Source organism: Larimichthys crocea, chromosome V (genome assembly GCF_000972845.2).
Source record: "Larimichthys crocea isolate SSNF chromosome V, L_crocea_2.0, whole genome shotgun sequence".
NCBI classification, from domain to species: domain Eukaryota; kingdom Metazoa; phylum Chordata; class Actinopteri; family Sciaenidae; genus Larimichthys; species Larimichthys crocea.
The window spans coordinates 920,701-926,864 of record NC_040015.1 but is presented as its reverse complement, the minus strand read 5'-3'; the positions used below and the strand labels follow the sequence as shown (position 1 = coordinate 926,864).

Here is a 6,164-nt window from a genome sequence, read left to right as displayed (position 1 = left end):
TGTAAACTGAGATAAACGGAGTTTTAGGCAGCGGATGCGCCAAAAGTGCGACCAATGTTTACTTGTTGCTATGACGATGCTCATGGAAGCGTTATTCTGATTGGCTTGCAGAGGATTCGCCTTCTTCCTACACTGCCACCCACAGGCTTGGCGTAATTATGACGGCGCTCGATGGCGTATTTATGCGGGTTGACTTTTTTGAAAACGATGCTATGTGCACGATGTTATTTTGGAAAACGGAGGGAGGGAAATATTCGTTTCTCAACATACCCGGCTACGTGTAAACGTAGCCTCAGACTGCAGACCATCACAACCTGCAGAACTCTTATTCTCCCTCTGGGCGGCGCTGCAGAGCACAGTTTGTTCACTCTGATGAACAGTTAAATCAGTCATGTGATAAATATATTAAATACATCTTGAAATATAAATCCACCTACATATGTATACATATTTATAGTTTATTCCAGCATCGTTGTTATATTCTTGTTTACAGAAACTGTTTGTCTTTTGACATAGTTAACTGACCCACTGTACGTTAACTGCAAGTTAAATATTTATTTAACCTATGTTTGTTCAGCTGTGTTGACTTTTAGCTGCATGTTCCTGCAACATTGAGCAACTTATGGTAACAAAACAGACAAACACATTTTTTAAACTTCATTATTATGCAGTAAATATTGATTGCACGGTGTGACATCTGTACAATAACACCATCAGTGTTTAGCTCGGTTCCTGAGCCTCGCTTTGCCAAGAAAATGAATACAGACAATACAGATTAAATGAATGAACAATCCTTACAATCCTGTCGTGTTTGGGTCAAATCTGACCAATTTACAACTTAAAACATTCATAAATATTGTGTTTTATATCTGATTGCCACAAGGCCTTATGATATCCTCCACACTATGCACTTGAACATATAAAAGTGATGATCACCTCTTTCATTGAATTTTGAGTGTTCTCATCAACCTTGTTACACTTGTGGTGTTCCCGGTCAAAAGTGACCACCATGAAATGAATGGGTATCCAGACTATATTCATCCATCAGACAGAAAACATCCCCATACACACCACCCCAACTCACTCACTCACTCACTCACTCACTCACTCACTCACTCACTCACTCACTCACTCCCCACGTGAATCAACTTTCTGATGAAACATGTTGATACAACAACTGACCAAGCGATTCTCTGTTAGAGAGGTTCTGGCCCAGGTTAGTGGACATGATGGAGAGGGCACTGAAATCGAACCAGAGATGGAGGAGGATGTCTCGGAAGTGGAGAACAACACAGTTTTCCATCCAGACTTTGAGGAGACTGAGCAGGCACCTGAGGAGACATTCCAGTCCAAGAGTGGGCACTTGCTCTGGTCTTCATTCCTCCAGGACAGAAGAAGTAGAGCGAGAGTGGAGTTCCTTTCAAGGTGTACATTCCAAGCAAACCAGGGAAATATGGAATAAAGATCTGGGCAGCATGTGACGCCAGGAGCAGCTATGCCTGGAATATGCAGGTATACATGGGGAAAGCCAGTACTGGAAGGGCTGGAAAAAAAACAGGGCATGCGTGTTGTGCTGGACATGACAACTGGTCTCCAAGGGCATAATATCACATGTGACAACTTTTTCACATAATATACTCTTGGTCAGGAGATGCTGAAAAGAAAGCTCACCATGGTAGGGACAGTGAGGAAGAACAAGCCTGAACTTGCCCCTGCACTGGTATCGACCAGAGGAGGAGAGGCACTCTCATCAAAATTAGCTTTCACTGACACACACACTCTTGTGTAAAAAGTTCCAAAGAACAGAAATGTCATCCTCATGAGCACACTACACAAAGACGACGAGTTTTAGTCCAGTATGATCAGACAAATGTCATTTTACCTTAAGGGGAATTACAGTAAAACAGATCAGTCAGGTTTGACTGGGAACACTAAAGAAAGGGGAGGTGAACATGACCGGAGGGTTAATGACCCATCATGCCATGTGCACTAATGCACCCCCATACCATCAGGGACGCTCACTTTTGCAAAGTCCTGATAACAAGCCTGATGTTCCCTCTGTTCTTTAGGCTGGAGGATGAGGCATGCATTTCCACTTCACCTGTACTCGTCCCTTGTGTACAGAGATTTGTTCAGCTTCTCTGATTCTTTGAATGATATGAACTGCAGACGATGAAATCCACAGATTCTTTGTCATTTTACGTTTAGAAACATTATTGTTTGATTGTTGATTTACTTTTCAGGGCAGTCTTTCATAGCCAGGTAAACCCCTCCCCATCTTTACTTCAGAAACCTGTTCCACCAGCTGTTTGCCTTCAGCATTTCACAACTTTGAGTCTTTTGTTGCCTTTTGTCTTTTTCTGTTGTCGTCTTTTTTCAGACCTGTTGGTAAAATGTCCATATCATTTTACAAAAAACAATCAAATGTCTCAGTTTCAACATGTGCTATGTTGTTTTTGTGCTATTTTTTCTTTTTTTACACAGCATGACAACTTCTTAGGAAACAGGGTTGTCTCATTATTAAAATAACACTGGTTGCACAATAAAGAAACCATCAACGTTATCACCCAGCAGCAACCTCACATTAGGTCACAGCTTGGCCGACGCCTGCATGACTTCATGGTTGTGCTTGTGCTTCCTCAGTGGAAAAATATTTTTTTGTATTGTGAAACAGCTCTCATATAGTGACAAACCTACAATGATTAATAATTACCCAGCTGCAGTTTCCATAAGCATTTAGCTTTTCTTAACTCCTAGTTTTGTTTTTTACAACACATTAAATCCAGAAATAGACTGACAAATCAGATGGGCGGATACGCTAATCTCCTGTCAATATAATTACAAACTGTAGGGTGCTGAGTATTGTATTGTAATTAAATTGTCAGCATTTCAGTGACCAAAGTGTCAGCTTTCATAGCTGTAAAGTACAAACAGAAAGTGCCAAAAACTGCAGTTCCTCAAACGTCCACTTGAGTCTGGCTCCAGAAGTGAGTCAGTCTCTATAAGTCCCCATGTTCAAATGTCCAACTTCACAGCAGAAATAAACATGTTTACAGCCTGGTACAAAAAACTGTTTTGGTCTCTGTAGCTAATTTCCCCGTCCATGACAACTGTACTGAGGGTGAATTTATATTCAACTCACCTGTTCACATTATATTAAGACTTAAAGCCGTCTATTCTTTATACTGTCAGTGGTTTAGAGCAGTTCCTGGGATTCACTTGGCCAGAAACTGAAGGCTTGATTTATAGATAGACTAAATCAATGAACAAACCCACATTCTTTAGTTCAACATTTGTCTGTTTCCATTTTAAACCTTGATTCTGGAAAGATGCCAAAAAAGAAATTAAAGGTCATCACATTAACTGGACATCTAAAAATAATCCCTCAAGACTTATCAGTCGTTTTAGTAGCATGCAGTCTGAAGGAGGAGATTCAAACCAAAAGTGTGTGCACATATTATCAAAACAAATAAAACATATGAAGACAGCGTGAGTGTGATTGTTGCTTTGAAACTTGTTCAGCCTTTAAATGACAAAGTTGAATTAACACATCATTGTATGAAAGAACAATGTGTTTCACAAAAGAAGGGTTTGTTGTGAGATATTCTCATGTTGTGTCTTGGCAGCTGACTGTCAGGAGTTATTTTGGCCTCACCCTGTACATATGAACCACCAACAAAAACATATTGCGTGACTCATGAGGCTTTAAATGCTACTTCAAAGGCTTCTTGTCGATTCAGCAGGGGAAATGAATTACGAGTGATTTCACGGGCGTGAAAATGATCACAAATTCTTCAATTCTTCAATCAAACTGTTCTGTATTACTGTGCGTCTTCAAAAACACATCAGTTGAACTCTAAAGTAAACCTCAGACATTTTTCTCAGATTACAACACGTACACACACAATCTGCCAAGGAATGGTTTTCTGTCTGGCAGCGGATCAGAAAGGAAAAGAGGTCTGGTTACTGGTTAACTCAGACGATGAAGCTCTTCTCACGTACGCACAACAAGTTGCTGGCTGGAGTTTGAATGGCCATTATCTGAGGGCACAAAAATATTCATTTTCATCCACTGCTTTTTAAAGCCTCATTTTATTTTTATCACATAAACTAACACCTGTTAACTCCTGCTGATGCTACACTGACTTGTAATCAAGTGAATGGTGTCTCTGTCATTCGTACGTCTGTTCTCACACTATGTAACTTTGGGCTCCGGGTCTGGTGTGTTGTGGAGAAATTGCTGAAGTCAATGGTGTTCAGGAGCCTCTAATGTCTTATTCTGTAATATTTACTGAAGCTTGTCCAAGAGACATTCACACATACAGTAAGATATGTATATGAGTCGGTCTCTATTCTGCCCAACTCATGCTGGTGGTCAGATTTTAAACCCCTACAGATGACGCCACAAACACTACACCAAAACACTACAAAAATAGTCAAAGAGAATGTTAGTGATCACCTTCAGCACATTCTAGTCTGGAGCCACCGTCTGTTCATGTAAATCGAACATCAATGGTTATCTATCTATTATGTCTAGGAGGCCTGGTCACCACAATGTTGAGATCTTCTCTGATATGATTTAGTGCTGTCACTGTCTATGACCTCAAGGCCTTTGTGCGACCCTGTGTAAGCAAACACTGGGGAACAATTTGGAAAAAAAAAATTCTGTTGAGTTAGATTTTTATGCTGATTTCAAAATTGCAATCATTTTTTTTCTAGCACATCAAGTTTTTTCTCCACAGCTTACCCTCCAGATAAGCAAAATTCCACTGATTAGCTGTAGTAAGACTTGCCAGCTGATTATGATTGGACTCATCTACAGCTACGTGGCAACTTGTTTGTGCGGTCACAATTGAGACAGTGCGGTGAGAGGTGTGTGCAGCTCCCAATAGGTCAATACTATCAATATCTGCACACAGAAAGCTAGCATAGTAGGAATGAAGAGGATTTGTGCTGGCTTTTCTCTTAACCTTGTAACCATGGGCATACCGTTGTAAGTTCTGTTTGGTTTTATGCTGTTTTTGTAGTTTTCAAAGCTTGTAACTATTCCATCTTAGTGTTTTATTTACATAGGTATATATTTCCTTTGTTCCAGATCATGTCTGCTCCTGCTACTTCTCGTCGTAAACGCCTAAACAACCCTGACTCCTTTTCTATTTGTGGTTTCACCATTCCAAGTCAGAGGAAAGCAAACATCAGTGCATTTGTCAAACAAGCATATTTTGCATATTTTGAAGTAAAACTCGGTGATCAAGACAAGCCATGGGCGCCTCACAAAGTGTGCAAGCAGTGTGTGGAGAGTTTACGGATGTGGACCAAAGGAACACGTGAAAAGTTGGCATTTGGTATCCCCATGGTTTGGCGAAAGCAAAAAGATCATTGGACTGACTGTTACTTTTGTTTAGTGAAAACATCAGGATTTAACAAGATAAATATGAGTAAAATAGAATATCCTAATCTAGAGAAAAACTGACATCCGCACCCAAACATTTGCTAAAAACAGCTGTCAGACCTAACTCAACAAAAATTGTGTTCCCCAGTGAAATTCCATAACAGGGAGAAGTACGTAACACCTTACAGTACGGTGTGGTAGCTCTGGTTGTCTCCATCTTTGCAAAGACATCTATTGCAGGTGGAGCTGTGACAACACCCACCTGTCAATCAAAGCGTCCACGCTGTTAATTCTTCATAACTTTAAGCCTTAATATAATGTGAACAGGTGAGTTGTATATAAATTCACCCTCAGTACAGTTGTCATGAACGGGGAAATTAGCTACAGAGACCAAAACTGTTTTTTGTACCAGGCTGTAAACATGTTTATTTCTGCTGTGAAGTTGGACATTTGAACATGGGGACTTATGGAGACTGACTCAAGTGGACATTTGAGAAACTGCAGTTTTTGGAACTTCCTGTGTTAACTTTAGTTTACGGCTATGGAAGCTGACACTTCAGTCACTGAAATGCTTTTATTACAATACAATACTCAGCACCCTGCAGTTTATAATTATATTGACTCAGGAGATTAGCATATCCGCCCATCTGATTTGTCAGTCTATTTCTGGAATTAATGTGTCATAAAAACCAAAACTAGGAGTTAATCATGGAAACTGCAGCTGGTAATTAATCACTGTAGTTTTGTCACTATGATATGAGAGCTGTTTCAC

At 40.1% G+C, this 6,164-nt stretch overlaps 1 long non-coding RNA gene across 1 annotated transcript in view; it reads right to left on the bottom strand.

Annotated features, from left to right (window-relative positions):
• Nucleotides 1-444: 444 nt before the first annotated feature.
• Nucleotides 445-6,164, bottom strand: part of LOC113745764 (uncharacterized) — a 5,997-nt gene continuing 277 nt past the window's right edge. The window contains exon 2 of the long non-coding RNA XR_003462382.1: nucleotides 445-2,382. This is a non-coding gene — a long non-coding RNA (uncharacterized LOC113745764). The remainder of the gene's footprint in view (nucleotides 2,383-6,164) is intronic.